The 18,856-nt window shown below is 42.8% G+C and overlaps 1 protein-coding gene across 7 annotated transcripts in view; it reads right to left on the bottom strand.

The window, feature by feature from the left end:
• ZC3H12C (zinc finger CCCH-type containing 12C) overlaps window positions 1-18,372 on the bottom strand; it is a 48,101-nt gene extending 29,729 nt beyond the window's left edge. The window contains exons 1-2 of one of the 7 annotated variants that reach the window (XM_081003496.1): window positions 18,078-18,372; window positions 10,444-10,606 (exon numbers count right to left, since the gene is read on the bottom strand). The gene's annotated coding sequence lies outside the window, so the exon portion shown is untranslated. The other 6 variants (XM_081003498.1, XM_081003497.1, XM_081003499.1 and 3 more) reach the window with 6 other exon arrangements.
• Between the last annotated feature and the right edge of the window lie 484 nt (window positions 18,373-18,856).

The raw sequence follows: 18,856 nt of genomic DNA, 5'->3' as shown, positions 1-18,856 counted from the left end.
TGCTTGTTCCACTCCCTTTGTCAATTAACTAAATGGTTGGATGGTATAAGCCCATGACAAGATGAGCCCAAACTTCCAAACGGGATTTCAGTCCCAGCTCTTAAAGGGCCCAGGAATTGCAAATTGAGGAAATCAGAAGGAAAGAAGCAGTTCATAGTTCAATTTTTTTATTGCCTTTGAGTATGTAATACCATGCTGGATCAAATTCGGAACGTTGCGGCCAGCGGCTCATTTTGGGCATAACAATATAAAATCTTGCAACTATAGGCTGGAGATTACAGATATGCATGCAGGCTCATGCATCCTGCCTTTCCCCTTCCTCCATGGTTCGCGATAACTATACTTTCCTGCGACATCTAAACTGTGCAAGCTACACTGAAGGCCTAAATGAGGCTCCATCAAAAGTATGGTTTCAAGCCCACTTCAAACCATGATTTGGAGGAAATTCTAAAGCTAACACATAACGCTGTTTCGTTTTGAGTCAGGTGTTGCAGGAAACGAAGATTAACACAAGCCATGGAAACAACAATGAACTTTCACACGAAAGGGGAGGAAGGAGAGAAAGCAGATGCTTCATGATCTCCACACCATGGTTCTCCAGTTGGGTACTGTAACATCTTAACTGAGCAGTATGTGGGTGGGTGATTTACAATCAGCACACTTGCGCATATGATAAAGTTAACAAACCATATTGCTACTATATTATTTAGATGTGTCTTGATAGCTTTCTCTGAGTCATTTCTAAATTCTTCCTAGAGAGATCCTGGACATTGGCCAACACACACACACACACACACACACACACACACACACATATAAATGTTAGTGCAATTTTATTAAATCATGCTGTAAAAGCGTTCATGTTAAGAGTTTTAACTAGTATACTAGATTTCCTACTGGAAGCATCAAGGACAACAAAGAAACCTAAGCAGGAAACAATGTGGGTCTCTTGTCACATTGGTGGCAGGGTATAATGGCATTACCAGAAAGTACACAGAGCAGATGGAACAAAGAAAGCTCCAGTTCTGCACCAAAGCCTTCCGATCCAGCAAACTGAGCAGTCTAGCCATTATCCCACTGCTATATTTAAAACACAATGCTGAAATGCAAGAGGTTACTCCAGGTCATCGGAAAAAGTGGCCTGCAGAGTGGATATGCACACTTCTGTAAGGAACCAGAGATTCTCCTCTGTTTGTTTTTGCTGGGACAATCAAACAAAACAAAGAAACTGAAGAATATATACATCAGCTTGCATCTCCTGTCCTGAATTACACTGGGATGCATATACAAGAATAATAAAGATTTTAATACACCACCTAAGAATTTGATAACTCAGTCTAAGGTCCACTCAACCTAGCATTCATCTCAGAGTATGGCTACTAGTCAGATAACATAGGAGGCTATTAAGACAGTGATCACCACTGGCTGTTTTTTGTCCCTAGCGTGATTTGACCCTAGAGATTCCATGCTTATGATTGTGGGCCTCCATTTTTAGCTATCATCGTTTCTACCTATTTCATTCTCTAATCATGATACAGATTGTGTGTGTATGTTGGGGGATCCGACATGCATAAATACTGGCACTTGTCAGGCGTATCTGAGAAATGAATTTCCACCTAAGGAGCCATCAGGAACTATTTTTTCACATAGGCACACATGGTAAAGCATCTAAATGCCTGACACCAATAATACAGTTATAGGCAGCAAACTGTTTTGTAGGTATAGAAAAGAACTAACAATCCAGGTGGAAACTTTAGTCGCACATGACCCACATTCTACAAAGCTATCTGCCCCTTGATATCCCCCGCTCCCAAATCACAGAATAGTTAGAAGACTGCTAAAAGGATGTGAATCCACAAGTCATTTGCCAGAGTGACCGCCACTCACACATGCACCCTGGGCCAGTGCCCCCCTCCGGCACACTTAGTGCAAATCTCTCAACTCCCGCATTCTCTATTTACTGCAGAGAACTTGGGTAAGAGGTGGACAGTTTCTCTGCACTTGAACATGGAAAGGAAAGGAGTGGTTTCTCTGTCTGTGGGCTGGGCTTTTGCAGAAGGTACAAGCAGTGCTTTGCTGCCTCCCTCCTGCAACAGCCTAGCATCAAGGCAGAGAAAACATCCCTCCCATCTCCTGAACTGCAGAGAACTGAGAGGGGCAGAGTTCTTTTTATTATTACTGCAAGGGGAGGGGTAAGTGGACGCCAAAAATAATGGCAGGTTATGAAGAGAAAATAAACAAATTGGGGTCCTACTTATAGGCTGCACCAGTTGATTGGCAACGTAGGAAGAACATTGATACTATGACGTCGGCTTGTGACACTGCTGGTGCAGCAGCTGATGCCCCCCAGTTTAAGTGATTCTTTGTTGCTGCAACAATTTTAGGATTGGATCAGTAAGTCTCACCAAGTTCAGCAGGGCTAATCTGATTTATACACAAATATGGCAGCCTTAAATGGTTTCTAGATAATACCCTTATGTTTAACAGTGTGCTTTTAATTTATAGCGTGAGGAATTCAAATCGTATTCTCGGTTGAGAACATTGGGCAGCCAGTCGCCAAATGGACTTCCAGCAAATTCAAATTTCCATGCAAAACAGTCAAAAGCCTCGCCAGGTATTTAAACAATGGCCTAGATTAAATTATTAGGCGCACATGTTTTTGTTTCGACAAAGACTGAATCTTAAAGTTAACACAAGAGGGACATGCCAAATCAATTTACAATTTAAAAATCGCAGAGAAAGACACAAACCTGCTCTCTAGAAGCAAAGCAGCAAGTGTCACTTGGTAGATTTCAATTATTTCAGTAAGTGGCACTGCAAACGCAGCACAAGCGACATTCACATCTAATCCAATATTATGCCTCTCACAATAGCCAGAGCAGATTGCCTTAGGAGAAACCTTAATACTCTCCCCTCCCCTCCCCTCCCTGGCCCCACTGCCTTTTTTAGTATTGTGCAGGGAGCTAGATTTTCTATGACCTCAGCTTTTATCAACAGGCCCTGAGGCAAAACTACTGTTCACCTCTGCGACCATCCTCTAGTTGGAGGAAGTCAAAAGCACACTTCTTATTCAAGCCCATCTAACGGAAGCTTGCAAAACCCAAAGAGCCGAACAGTAATTAAGGCTGAGAGTTTTACCTATGTAACAAAATCACTAGTGAAAAAAATATTTTAAAGTTCTTAAGTTGCTTTTGGTTGCAGGAAGAACAGTTGGCTGTATCCAATGCCGCACCAAGGGGATTCTGCTTCCACGACTCCCGTTCTCTCTTGTCCTAGTGTCCTCCTGACACATTTACTGCAGAAGGTTCCCGTATCTCCCTGAAGGCAAATTTGAGGTGAACAGGGTAGGAGACTGCAAACATAACTATGCATAATTGCTGGTCAGTGCATGAAGGGGCTAAGAACCACATGGTTGTAATTGCTAGATAGACGCAGTTAGATCATGCCCCCTCTGCTCTGGAGAGAAAGTGAAGCTTCTTTCTTCTTTCTCTCTCTGCATCATGTAAGCCATGAGAAGGACATGTCTGTGCTTATTCCCAAGCACAGACCGCATGTTTGAAGTGACTTTTCTATCCAATGCTATTTTGCCTGTATTATCCTTGCTGTTGCATGTATGATACAGATCTTGAATCTGTAAGTAAAGAATTTTAAACTTACTTAACAGTGTGTGGTTTGCTCACTGCAAGAGGTAGAAAGAGATCAGCTGCTGTGTGCAGCTGAACAGGTTAAAAAGGCTTAACAACCTATATTCCTAACGCTGTCCTGTGCTGCTTATTTTTATGAGGTTAATACCCTGCTACTGGGGCTCTCTGTGTGCTTGCCCTGCATTTTGAATCCAGGCATCCAGCCGATTTTTCTGTTGTTCACCCACACGTGTGGGTCCATAGGGGTTCATATACAGATTCTCCATCATATCCGAAGCCCTGTTGGCTTGCACTAGCCAGGACAGAATGAGGATAATGACTTACCTCCTCCCCATCATGCAGAGATCCCCCCTTTATTCTTCTCTTGCCACTGGTTGCAATGGAGCAGGGGATTAGTTGCACCTGCACCAGGCTTGGGAGGATCCAAAAGCTGACTCTGTTCCACCCCTGTTCAGTTCTCAGAACTCTCCATTTCAGGCTCTAATGCTTGCTACTGGCAGGCCCTGATAGTAGCTGCAGAGCTGTCTATGCGAAACTTTATTCATTGAAAGTTCTGGATGTTTACATCCCCCAATCCTAGCCTTGTTTACTTGAAAATACTTCAAAGTGGGTGCATAAGTTTGCAGCCTTAGCCTTATCTTACTTTGAATGCTTACATGTTCACAAGGACAAGCAAACAAATGCCTCTCTTGGTTTCTACGCCAGTATTATTCTGCAAAGAATGCCTAAGGTTTCAGGTTATGGTCTGAGGTTGCAGAAGTCATATTTAGCGCAAACTAATAACTTTAAGGGTTACAATATCCAGCAGTATAGATGCTCATTCAGGAAACAGAGATTTCAACATGGAAAACAGTAACATTTTGTAATAATGTTACAATAATATTTGTAAGTGTTCAAGCCCACACCAAGAGCTGAGTTTTGAAGGAAGGTCTAGCAAACCAAAATTCAACACACCATCTGCTGTGCTGGACTTGTTCTGAACATACACTAGTGATAGTATATATTGTTTCTTTTTTCTTTTTATTTATAATTTTCATTTATATACATTACAACAATTATTTAACCATAATTTTAACATTTTCAATTTCGACTCCCTTCCCCTCTTTCTGCGTTTCCTTACATTTGTTTTCGACCTATCCTGCATACTCCAAATTGCCCTCACTTATTCTTTTAATCATCTATTCTCATATATATCTTATATACATTTTTGAAATGGCAGGTTTTTTACAATAATCCTGCCAATGTCTTGATCTGTTTACAGTTTGCTTGTAACATACTATTTCTACATTCTAGAAATGTAGCAGTGACCATTTCTCAACCAAGAGTTTTCTCAGAGGTCCAATGAGATACGAAGTCAGTCCTTTAGATCAGGGCAAAACTGTCAGACAACTGTCAAGGCATTCCTCCTCAGCAAGCGAATGTGAAAAATATATTCGGCGACCCTTTATAATCAACACGTACTTTTACTTTTGCGTAGAAAATATCCTTTGAAATAAATTCAGATTTAAGCTTTCTGATGTCTAGAAATACCTTCACCAAACCCAGACTTAAAGTGGTGGGGAAGACGCACATTTTTCTGAATTATACATAATGCCCCCTGCCATTCTAATACTTCAAATGACTATAAATGGGAGATTATACAAAAAGCCTCTTTGTTGAAGTTTACTTTATGCATAATGATCAGTTTCTATTAAAGAAAATAATAGATCATCTGCAAAATCTCTGCTGATTTATTCAGATTCCCAAACTTTATCCTGCTATTTTCCATCACAAAATAGAATATGAAGAGTGTATATTAATTAGGGTGAGAGCCCTTCAATAAAGTATTTCTTGTTCGCCACTTAAACATGCACAGACATTGCCCTGCCAACTTGTGTTCAAACCTCACAACTTCTGTCAGGGCTTCTCTCCCCTCACTCCCAGCTGTCCTTTTCTCTTCCTCTCTTATGAATAGGAATGCAAAATCATATATTTATGACTGTAGGCAACAACACAAAAACATTCAGCTCGATGGGACTGGCTCATGAATTAACATGCATTGGCTTGTGCTGTTAAAATCTAAATAATGTAGTGTATGCTACTGAGATACTATATTTTAATTTTTTTTACAAGCATTCCAAAATGAGTAATTTCCATGCACAAGTCTGAATACAACACTTGAACCATACAAGGTTCACTTTCAGAGCGATCCTACGTGGAGTTTGGAGAAGCACTTTTTTTTGTCATTTTCACTATACCAGATCCAGCTTGGTGTAGCTGCGGAGTCTACAGTGGTTTGAACCCCGGGTATCCAAGGCGACTGGCACCACAACCCTAATGGGCAACCCTTGTAAATCACCAACACACCTTCATAACCCCTTCAGTCATTAACATGGGGAGGTCATGACTGCACTCCTAACTGAAATGATTGGATACAGAAAATATTTCAGTTTCACTATTTTAGCTATGAGAAGATATTTCAGAAACTTATACATCACATAAAATTAATATGCTTTTTTGTTCTAGTTATTAAATATGGTCAAACATGCTAAAATATTCTCAATTAATGTAGGAAATTAGAATTTTTTCTGATTCAAATTTTGCCTGAAGACCTAGATAATTGATTTTTGCTGCTTTAGCACTGCATTTATGCTGCTTCTAATAGTCGAAAATTTCTCTCAACCAAAATTGATTTAAGATCAATTTACCCAACATATTTAAGATTACATGGAAACTTTCTTGTCTTGTTGAATAATCTGTTTACTGTCAGCACATCATAAAGTTTCTCTGTAGAAAACTGAGCATGCAAAATCACATTCAGAATATTTATTAGATATTTGCATTTATGTACACCTTCTATTCCTCTCTTTTCTGTTCTCGACTCAACCATACTTCTTAAAAAGTTCACACTTGCCAGCTTCTTGACAATGATAAATGCATTTGGAAACCATTCCCTCGAAACTAGAAATGGCAATTCAATTAACATCAATATATATTAATTTTTACAACATCTTGCATTGCACAGAGATGACATTCAAGCGTTTCTTTACACTACCAATCCCGACTATCAACAGATGGTTGGTGGGCCAATGTTAATAAAAGCTGTTTCTTATAAAAGAAGGGGGAGTTCAGTGGGTTTTTTAAAAAAAACTTACCCATTTTTCTGTACCCATGGGAGAAACCTACACATTTCTGAGTGCTCTTCAGCTGCACTGAGATAAACACTGTAAGTGCTAAATGAACAGCATGGCGTGTAGATCTTATCAAGATTTTAAGAGTACTTATCACCAGAAGCTGATGGGCTGTCTTTTTTCACAGGCAAATGAAATATAACTGTATATGAGCTATAGCTAATGGTATATGCAATAATATATTGTATGTGCATTGCAGGTAGTTCCTTCGATTCTGATCTAAAACTTCTAACTATTGCATTCCTTTTCTGTCATATTTCTGAAAGCTAAGATAATAGCACTGCCACCTCATTGCAAGACACTTCCTAAACAACCCTCTCTTTTAGTATCCCAAGTTAAGAGTTCAGCATCAGTATCAAATATGAAGTCAGTCTGCAGTGGGTTGTGCCACCCTCTCTAATGTTTAATAATGGCTTGTATCTAATCTAGTGCTCAGGATGTCCATTTCCCCTAAATCTGTTCTGGGGTTTCCCCCAAGCCCTTCAGAACAGGTTTGGGGAGGATGCATGGTGCACCCAGGGAGAGAACGGGGAAAGTCCCATTGCACAAGTGGAACTCCTTGCACTGATGGGGCAATTATGTAGTGTGGCACTGGATTCAAGTCAATGCTTCCCGTTATCAAGTAACAGTCTGTTTTAGGCTTTATTCAGGTTCGCAGCTAATCTAAAACTAGTTTTTGTCAAGGCACGGTTCTGCAAAATGAGGACCTGCCTTGTGCCCTCCTGCCCTCTCAACAGTAATTTCCCCTTCCACCCCTTTCCCAATACAGTGGTACCTCGGGTTACATACGCTTCAGGTTACATACGCTTCAGGTTACAGACTCCGCTAACCCAGAAATAGTACCTCGGGTTAAGAACTTTGCTTCAGGATGAGAACAGAAATTGTGCAGCGGCGGTGCAGCAGCAGTGGGAGGCCCCTTAGCTAAAGTGGTGCTTCAGGTTAAGAACAGTTTCAGGTTAAGAACGGACATCCGGAACGAATTAAGTACTTAACTCGAGGTACCACAGATGAAATTCACCATTTACAAAAAAAAAAAGGGGGGGGGAGGTTCTGCATAACCATGGCTTGCAAACCCAATTCAAACTTTGGTTTCAACCCCTGGTTTACATAGCATAGTTGGTTTTACTTATGGTTTGTGTCAGTGGTCATTTAGTGAGTGGGTAGCTGAATATGGCCATCTTCTTTCTTTTGTATCATGTCTTGTGGATTGCATACCCCTATGTAAATCGTGTTTTGGCAGAATGCACCTGCGAGTAGAGCATATGTAATGTTTTCTATGGGGCTCTCTGTGTTTGCAAGCATCTGAAATAACAAATGTTCCTTGTCTCCATAAATGCTTGTCTTAACTGACTTCTGCACACATTTGGCTCTCTGCAAGGTGCTATTCTGCTTTCTGGCTTTGTTTTTAAAACAAGGACAGACAGCAGGCAGGCTAGTAATTTTGTGTGTTTATTTTGCAAGGTTGTCCTAAGATAGAACTCAGGGGGGTTTAACTGAATCCGTTTGGCTGGCGGGATCCTCATGCGTCCAGCTGCCTCAGGCCAGGCTGACAGGATGTGGGGCAGTCCATCTGGCAGTCACCTGATACTACAATGCCTGTCGGGTGAAGCACTTCCTTTGCAGCAGTGTTTGCTCCACCTGAGATTTCCCAAGTGGCGTTGATCCCAGCCAGGCCTTGCACTTGGCACCAAACTTTTAGAGGAAGAACCAGGAGCACAGTTTAAGGCTCTCAATTGTTGCTTTGCAGCTGAGGCTTTACCTGCCCCACACCTAACATAATTACAATAGCTTTGCAGGCCAAATAGGACCCCTGTCATGGGTAATTTGGTCCATGGACAGGTTCCCCATGCCTGATACAATGGGTACAAGCATTATCATCAGCAGAAGCAGCAGCTTCAAATATGCCCAGAAGCATAAAATGCTACAATCCTCTATTTGTTTACTTGGAAGTAAGCTAACTGAACTCAATATGCCTTCCTTATGGTGAGAGATGCATTGCATTGCACTGAAAGAGCTTTATGTCTGCCATGCAATTTTCTCCTTGACTGGTTGCCTGGATAACACACAAATCCTCACCAGCCGAGTAGTCAAACTATACGGCTGGCGCCATGATTGTTTTTGCAAAGGACTGGGGAACTTCCACGGAAACATTTTATAATGTGAAATGGGGTTCTTAAGAGTAATTTTTTAAAAATTATTTTATTTTCCAAGTACTTTTCCAAGTTAAGGAAGAACTCACTTCAAGGAAAGTTGTCAAGGAGATGAAGCCCACCTGTGGCATCAGTGTGGGTCAGTGTGTCTGGCTGTTAACCAGAAGGTTGGGGGTTTGAGCCAACCCAGGGACGGCTGTGGGCAGGGTTCCCGCACTGCAGGGGGTTGGACTAGATGACTCTGCAATTCTGTGATTCTATATACGGGACTTAAGATAGTGACAACATTATGGGGAATGTTCTCCATTAAGGTGTTAATATCCAAGATAGCAGACTGCCCTAAGTTATCATTCAAGGATTTCAGGTAAAACATAACAAGTAGACATGCCTAAGATTGTGACGTTCATGTACTTTCTGTTGTATTGGCTGCTAGCTGGCTTCTGGACATATTTCAAGGAGGAAATTTGACTCTTCAATTGGGGCCTTAACAAGAGATTAAGGTTTCTTTGTAGACTATAAACGAAGATTTTACATGACCTATGTTATTACTGTCCCTTTAAAAACTTTGGAATGTTTTCTCGTGGTCAGATTTACTTCCCCAATTCTTTACAATAGAAAGCTTCTAAAAAGTTAGTGTCAAGGAACCATCAATCATATTCATTTCTCTTTCCTGAAAATTTAGATTTAGGCAAGTGCCAAAAGGAGAAATTTGGAGCATTAATTTTACTTGCAAAGAAACAAAAAACAATTCTTTCAATTCCTCAAATTCTACTGAAATCCTTTAAAGCACAAAATCCTCCATAGTTTGAGTTTCCAACATCACCTGCTTATACAGATATCCCTTTCGAACAACATAAACAATCAAATTTGGTTTCTCTGTGAACTAAATAGAAAAGATAATAGTTTCCATCAACTCAGCTGAACCATTAATTTTTACTTAAATAGTCTAAGCATTACAATTTACAAGTAACTCAGTGAAATTCTAGAATTTATAAAGCAGCTGAGTTGCAGTCCCTTGATCACAGTAGAAATACACACATTTGTTAGGAAACTGTTCTCAGTTGTGTGTTCTAGCCAAGAGCTGTGGATGAAAGAAAGAAAACTCAACATGCTTATGGTGAATTTATTTATGGAGGTGTTTTCTGCATGCTCTTAGTTGTTGGGTTCATACAGAAATCTTTTCTAATAACATCTGAAGGACTAGCTATTCAACTGACATTAGGGACTGCCAAAATGAATTAGAAAATACAGTCAGAACAACTAATTGCATTTTTTAAGCATCTTGGTAAACGGCAGGCCCGCTGCTGTAAATACTTGTCAACTCAGGGCTTGAACCACTTAGATCACCACTGTATAAACCGCAAAGATACTGGGTTTTTCCCATCACCAGCACAGCTATATTTACATATTAATTTTGCACATACAGTACTTTTCAAGACCAGCATGGGTCCCTTCCTGCCACATCTCAGATGTTCTTACCTAGCTGAATGGATTTCAGGGCAAACGGACCATCATACTGGATGCTAGCACTTCATTCTCTGGAGTTCCATCCCATTGAACTTGCAAGAATCGTCTTGTGAGAAAATGTGGGCTACTGATTACCATATGGAAAACACAGCGTAGGTTGTGCATATGAATATTCCTGTAAAAGAATAAACCACAAGGAAATAAGGTAGTTGATATGCTTTCGCTGAAGCTTATGCAAAATACCTTGGTTTCGACTTCAGTTATGTAGGGGAGGAAATTGAAATTCTACCGCAAATAAAAATAACCTTGATGACACAAAGTATGAATCCACTTAACTTTCACAATGGCTTTTTGCCTTGATCAAAAAGTTTAAAATAGAAAACAAGTATCCTGGACAATAAGTTCTTACACCTCAAACACTAACCCTGATGGAGCCATTCCATTGAGCTATAGCAGAGGGAGAGGAGCTAGTACAGGGCCTCTTCATTGGCTCAGCTGAGGGTCCATCAACTTTGGATCCTCCTCTCTTTGATTTTTTCCGTTTATACAGGAACCCCCTAACTAAGAGCTAGTACCTGGATTTACTTAGTTTTCCTCCTCCCTTCCAATCACTTTTCCTTTTGTGTCATGTCTTTTAGATTGGAAGCCCAAGGGCAGGTTTTTATTACCGATATTTGTAAGCCTGGGAGCCTTTTGTCTTTAGGGTGAAAGTGTGTGGTGTGTGTATCCTTCAATAAATAAAAGAAAAACCTTGCCCCATGCCCTTTCCTCTCTATCTGGGGAAATACCATATATGTTTCACATATTATAGTTTCACCATGTTATGCAAAGTGAAGATGTCAGGGAATAAGAAGGATTTTTTCCAAATAATAATAATAATAATAATTTAACAATATTTATTGTACCTTGCCCGTCTGACTGGGCTGGGGCAACCAAAGAGGCAGTGTATAAAGAACTGATCATCACTTGCCAATTCCCAATTACATAAGCAGTGGCCAAACATGTTTAGGATTGCAGAATCACAACCTGGTCATCAGGTTATAACAGAGAGACAGATGAGACTTCGGAGCCAACACAATCGGGATAGGGTTGCAAGTTTTAAGTTGCCAGACCCTCAAAATGTACACATAGGATCAGGCCATATTACAGATGAACGTATGAAGCTGCCTATATGGCTCAGAATATATGGCCCCTCCTCTCTGGCAGGACTTCAAAAAGTCTAGGAGACAGAAGGGCTCGGGAAGATCTATCAAATGATGCTCAAGGTCTTATGCTTGCATGCACGCATAATATGCATACTCTTATCGAGCTATGGGCTTTCCCTTTAGCTATCACATTTCTAACCACTGAGGATACTTGCATGTTGCAGATTCAGATAAACATTTGAGGCAGTTACTGAAACACTACAGTTGCACCTTGGTTCCCAAACGCTGAAAACCCGGAAGTAGGTGTTCCAGTTTTCGAACGTTTTTCGGAAGCTGAATGTCCGATGCGGCTGTCGGCTATTGTTTCCTGGGCACCTGCACCAATCAGAAGCTGCACCTTGGTTTTTGAACATTTTGGAAGTCAAATGGACTTCCAGAACGGATTAAGTTTGCTGTTTATTTAGCGTTTTTGTTTTTGAGGCTTTTTCTAGTAATTTGTTTTTGTGACTGTGGAACCCAGTTCAGCTACCAATTGATTGATTGATTGACTGACTGCGGAAAGGGATTAAAGCTCCCCATCCAAACAGTGACTATCATTAGTGCAGGTAAGATTTTTTTTATCATCTACAATACTGTCTTGTTTATTTTATAGTACAGTACATTATTGCTTTCATTTTATGGATCAATGGTCTCGTTAGATAGTAAAATTCATGTTAAATTGCTGTTTTAGGGGTTGCTTTTAAAAGCGTGGAACAGATTTGCATTACTTTCTATGGGTAAGGATGACTTGGTTTTGGAATGCTTTGGTTTTGGAACAGACTTCCAGAACAGATTAAGTTTGAGAACCAAGGTAACACTATAATTTGAGGCAGGAGGGATGATCACAAGTTTGAACACACTGACACAAAACAGACACGTGGAGAAACCGACACCCTTCAACTCGTGGCTCAAATGAAATGTTATTTGTTTCCCTGCAGGTGGAGACCCATGTTGATCCCATCCCGGAGCAAAATGCAAAAATGCTTTTTAAATTAATAATAATTATTTATACCCCGACCATCTGGCTGGGTTTCCCCAGCCACTCTGGGCAGCCTCCAGCAAAAAACAAAACAAAACAAAACAAAACAAAAAAACATCAAGCATTAAAAATGTCTCTAAACAGCTCTGCCGCCTTTAGATGTCTTTTAAAAGTCAGATATTGACTTTTGATGGGAGGGCATTCCACAGGGCGGGTGTCATTACTGATAAGGCCCTCTGCCTAGTTCCCTGTAACTTGGCTTCTCGCAGTGAGTGAACCGGCAGAAGGCCCTCGGCGCTGGACCTCAGTGTCCAGGCTGAACAATGTGGGTGGAGATGCTCCTTCAGGTATACTGGGCCGAAGCCATTTAGGGCTTTAAAGGTCAGCACCAACACTTTGAATTGTGCTCGGAAATGTACTGGGAGCCAAAGTAGGTCTTTCAGGACTGGTGTTATATGGTCTCGGCAGCCACTCACAGTCACCAGTCTAGCTGCCGCATTCTGGATTAGTTGTAGTTTCCGGGTCACCTTCAAAGGTAGCCCCATGTAGAGAGCATTGCAATAGTGCAAGCGGGAGATAATTAGAGCGCGCACCACTCTAGCGAGACAGTCCGCGGGCAGGTAGGGTCTCAGCCAGTGTACCAGATGGAGCTGGTAGACAGCTGCCCTGGACACAGAATTCACCTGCGCCTCCATGGACAGCTGTGAGTCCAAAACAACTCCCAGGCTGCACACCTGGTCCTTCAGGGGCACAGCTACCGCATTCAGGACCAGGGAGTCCTCCACACCTGCCCTCGCCCTATCCCCCCAAAACAGTACTTCTATCTTGTTAGGGTTCAACCTTAATCTGTTAGCTGTCATCCATCCTTCAACGGCCTCCAGACACTCACACAGGACTTTCACCGCCTTCACTGGTTCTGATTTGAAAGAGAGGTAGAGCTGGGTATCATCTGCATACTGATGAACACCCAGGCCAAACCCCCTGATGATCTCTCCCAGCAGCTTCATATAGATGTTAAAAAGCATGGGGGAGAGGACAGAACCCTGAGGCACCCCACAAGTGAGAGCCCAGGGGTCTGAACACTCATCCCCCCCCCCACTTTCTGGACATGGCCTAGGAGGAAGGAGCGGAACCACTGTATAACAGTGCCCCCAGCCCCTCAAGACGATCCAGAAGGATGTTATGGTCGATGGTATCAAAGGCTACTGAGAAATCCAGCAGAACTAGGAAACAGCTTTCCCCTTCGTCCCTAGCCCACCGGAGATTATCAACCAGCGTTACCAAGGCAGTTTCAATCTCATGATGAAGCCTGAATCCCGACTGGAAGGGATCCAAATGGTCTGCATCCTCCAGGCGTGCCTGGAGTTGTTCAGCAACCACCTGCTCAGTCACCTTGCCCAAGAATGGAATATTTGAGACTGGGCAATAGTTGGCCATATAAGTAGATTTGGGGTAGGATAGTAAATATGAAGAAAGATAGTGATTGCAATGTATTTGGGTAGTTATATTTGGTGCAGAAAAACTGACTGACCTTAGAAAACCACCATTCACCACACTGACTTTCATCCATCAAACCAGCTCTGATGTTGAATCAGTGGAAACGGAGTTTATTTCATAAGGTATGTGAAAGAATAAGCTCATCTAGCTCAGCCTTACACTTTCTAAAAGCATTTGCCTCTACCTAAACATGCAACAGCTGGGCAGTCAGTCCTGAAAAGGGGAAAAAATACATGTGCCACAGGGCTAATTAAGTAGGTAATGCATGTCTACTTGTGGACAAGTATGCTCAGATAGCACAAAAAACCCAGATCGATCTCCTGTTTAGATTTCTGCCATCTGTTCATGATTGCAATGAATCACCCAGCTACTTCACCGCCTGTTTAAAGCAGTTTGATTCTGGTAGGCATATACAATAAATCTGGATGCCTTGTTTCTGGATTCCACATGACGTATCAAGATCTGTAAAACTAAAATTACGGTAATAGCTAATATAATTATGAAAATGCTTGCAAGATCCCAAGACCCAATGCAGATTGTGGACAAACAAACAAACAAAACCACAGTGACCCTGGGCTGATTTTTTAAAAAGTTCTCTTAGATATATACTTTCCCAACAATAATAGAACTGGGAGAAATAAAATTCTGTCCCTTGAGCTCCAAATGAAGCTATCTGAAGAGTTTTTACTGCACAGAAGAAAGTAAAAAAAAGACAAATAAAGAAACTATCCAATTATGTTGAAAAATTATTGACAATTAAACAACAGCAGAACATGAACTTTGGGGATTCATCACAGTTGTCGTTTTTTAAACCTAAGGAACATACCTTTTTAAAGACAAAAGACTAGAGGCACTATAGTTGAAAAATTTTTTTTATGAGAAAACCTTTCAGCTCAAATCATGAAATCTTTACAATAATTGCAGATGCAGTTCTCACCAACGTAATTGAAATTCATTATACAGTATTGAACTTTCATCCATACAAAAAGTATCAGCAAATGGCATCTCAAATATTTGTGAGTCCTGTATATAATTTCACAAGATGAGACTTCCAATTATCATTCAGAACAGCAAGCAACTCTCAAAAACTGCATAAATACAATGTTTAATAGTGCTATTAATAAGATGGATACCTATTTTTACTATTGAGTTTTACTCCTAAAATAGTCACACTTTAAAATAGTATATAAATTAACCTCAAAAGAGCACTTGTTAAAAATATTGGATGGTGTTATACTTTTTATTCAGCGTAGACCTACTGAAATTAATGGAACGAACTTAGTCATGTTTGTTAATATCAACGTGTAGCACAGCTAGCCATTGAGTTAGAATCATATTTGTCACATTCCAACCCTCTCTCTCAAAACTAGATACCAATTAAGACTGTGGTTCTATACACAAACCTATTTGAGAATAAGTCCCACTGAAATCAATGGAGTTTACTTCTGAGTAAATATGTATGGACTGAATTGATCACCTGTGTGTTCTGTGTATGAAGAAACAGTAATCATTATGTTTTAGTTCTTGAAAGGGGATGGAATGTTGAAATATAATCTATTTATTAAATAATTCTGTTATTTAGATACTGGGTCAGGTGGATCTCCCACTGATTTTCACACAGCCACAGAGGAAATACGGTTGTGGGCAGAATGTTGCACTGGCTAAGGAAATTCAAGACTTCAGTTATGAGTTTGCATTCTGGCACAATATCAACACATGTGCACCAAATCAGTGCATGCAAATTTACAAATACTGTTTTATCACACTGTACATGGAAACAGTAGCTTTTTATCCTACCCTTCCTCCAAGAAGCTCAGGTTGATTTATCTGTTCCCTCACCTCTATTATCCTCACAACAAACCTATGAAGTAATTCAGAATAAGATTGGCTGCAAAATCCCACATTGAGTTTCAGGGCTGAGTGAGGTTTTAAAAATGGATTCCCCAAACCAACTACTGTCACCTGCACCTCACTGATTATCAGTAGAAAAATATACCCAAGGTATCCAAGAGGAAAAAGTTGAGTGTGACCTACTTTGCAGGATAGCCGTGTGCCCCTAACAGCCCAATAATGAATTCAATAGGGCTTACTCCCAAGGATGTGAACATCCAGGATTTCTGCCCACCAGTACAATCCTATAACCAGACTCACTAAGAAGAAAATTAATAATAATAATAATAATAATAATAATAATTTTTTATTTATACCCCGCCTTCCCCAGCCAAGACCGGCCTCTTGTTTAATAATAATAAAGTAAATGATGATGATAATAACAACAACTTCATTGTGACATACTCCTATCCAAACACTGTTTAGGCTTATACTATAAAATACTGCTCCTTGGTGGAGAGGCGAGCAAGTCCTCAAATAAAGAAATCAAAGGACTTAAGAAGCGGGAGGGGGGGGGAGCAAATAAATTCATTTTGAAGCGAAATAGCCTGACTGGGAGGAGGGGGCCTGGGAAAATCCTAGGAGAGAGAAAAAACACACCCTAAAAACTTTCCGGGGGAATATGGGCAAAAAGCGTTGCAGCTGAAGGGGTGGGAAATGCCGGTTAGCGGGTGGCGGAGAAAAAGAGGGAAGCTCCATTGTCCAGTCCCTGAGAGGCTCGGGAAACGGTCTCTCACCTTCCTCAAATTCAAGGCGAAGCGGCCCTTTTCCCCCTCCACTTCCTCCCCGCCCCCCGGAGGGGCTGCAGCCCGGCCTCTGTCCGCGCCACGACCTTTTCGCGGCCGGGGGTCCGGGGAAAGCTCCCCTACGCGACCCCGAGGAGTCGCCGGCGCCCGCCTCGGCCTTGCGAAACCACCGGCGCTCTCCCGGCTGGGCCTCCGCAGGACCGCCTCCCGCCTGCCCAGTCGCAACGGGAAGAGTCTCCCGGCGGCCTCGGCTTTCACTCGCCACCCGGACAGGGTCAGCCGGGGAAGGGGAAGCCCGCGGCCTCCTCGGCTCCAGACGCCGCCCCCGTCGCCAGGGCCTCGTTCGCCCCACAGGAGCGGCGGCGGCGGCGGCGGCCTCCCTCGGCCAGACACCTCCCAGCGGAGCCACCTGCTAGGAAGGGGGCAGCTATAATAAACCAGGGGGAAGGAAGAGCCCCATGGCGTCCGCCTCCCTCTCCTCTCTTGCTCTCGCCATGGGGGCTTTCCGTGGGGCGCTCCCCATGTAAACTGCCCCAAACCCCCACAAAAAGTGAGCCACGGTCCTAGGCGGGGGGGGGGGGGTACACACACAACAACAACAACATTTGTGGTGGTGACCCGAGTGTGGTTGAGGCACTTTCTGCACATGCTCCAAGGCCAGGGGGCTGAGCTCTGGCACATGCAGCCCATCCCTTGCTTGCCACACGTACAGACTCCAGTGACACACCAAGAATGAATGAATCAACCCAGCATTACTACCCTCTGAGACTGCACTCTGAAATTACTGTCGGAGATCATATATTATGATGATGATGATGCTTAGGGTATGGTTTGAAAGCCCACTCGCCCTGCCTGTCCCTACAGTAGCAGCTCAACTCATTCAACAAACGTTGGGTGCGCGCCCTTGCCCTCCGACGGCCACACACTCCCTGCCACCCAGCCCATGCCTTGCCCCGCACTGCCGCCCGCCTTCAGGATCCCAAATGTTGCTTTTACCCTATAACCCGTCACGCGCCAGAAGATTCCTTTGCATTCCCACGAACTGGATCCCTGGAAGCTTTTAGATTTCCCTCTGCCGCCGAACCTCCCCCTCCCCCGTGATCTCCGTCCACGTCCAGGAACCGACTTCCCCCACATTTTCTGTACGCCCCAGCCTGCCAGAAAAACTTCAATCTCCCCACTGATCTCTCAAAGCACACAGTCCCACCCCCACATCGCGGACCCACCCCATAACCAGGCTTCTAAATCACCTCACCACCACCCCCTTGCCCCAAACTTATCCAGCCCCAGCAATTCTGCCCCCCTCTCCTAGCTTGCTGTACACCCCGACCTCCAAACAGCACCCCTTACCTATGGGTCTCTGCCTCCATCATCCTCTTCCCTTGGATTCTCATGGGAGTTGTCCAGCCCTTCGATCCTTTCTGCCAGTGCTCGAATTACAGACGGGGGACCTTTTGTGAGGATGCTTTTTTTTTAAGCTATGGGAGGGTCGTGATTTGGTTAAAATTTGGAAGAATAAAGAGGTGGGGCTTGCAGACGGAGCACTCCGCACCCCCACGGCACCTGCCCCCATCCCAATAATTCCTCATCCCGCTCTTGTCCGAAAAAATCCCAAAGCGAGTCCTTACTGAACGTGGGAACCCAAACTGGCCCTCTCCTGTAGCGCCCAGAGCTCTGGGACAAGCCTCTCTCCTTCCCTGCGAGGCATCATGCTGGCTTCTTTGCTTCCTCTCATGCCGCCGTTTAGTAAAAGGAGGCTTCCTCTTTGCCAAGGGAAGGCAGTGCTCAAAAGCTGCTCTCTCAGCTCAGTACTAAACCTCCTCCTGCTGGAGGGAGGTTGGTAAGAATTGCATCCGAACACAAATGCTGACAAAGTGACAACATAGCGGGGTGCCTGGAATAGGGTGGGGTGTGGGGTGGGGAGAGACTGGCACCCTAAGACGTCTGTGGCGGCTTCTTAGAGCTAAAGCCCATCATTTGTTTTTAGCATCAGTGCTCACTTACGGAGCAGGTGAAATTGCAAGAGAAAAGAAACTGCTTTTCTTTCCGCATTAACAAATCATCTTCTTTCCCTAGGGCCGGATGACCCTCAGGGGCATAGCTGTCAACTTTTCCCTTTTTTTAAGGGA

Source organism: Podarcis pityusensis (genome assembly GCF_964106645.2).
Source record: "Podarcis pityusensis genome assembly, chromosome: 4".
In the NCBI taxonomy this organism is placed as follows: Eukaryota; Metazoa; Chordata; class Lepidosauria; order Squamata; family Lacertidae; genus Podarcis; species Podarcis pityusensis.
Note: the sequence above shows the minus strand (reverse complement) of the source record. Positions and strands in the feature narration are given on the sequence as shown.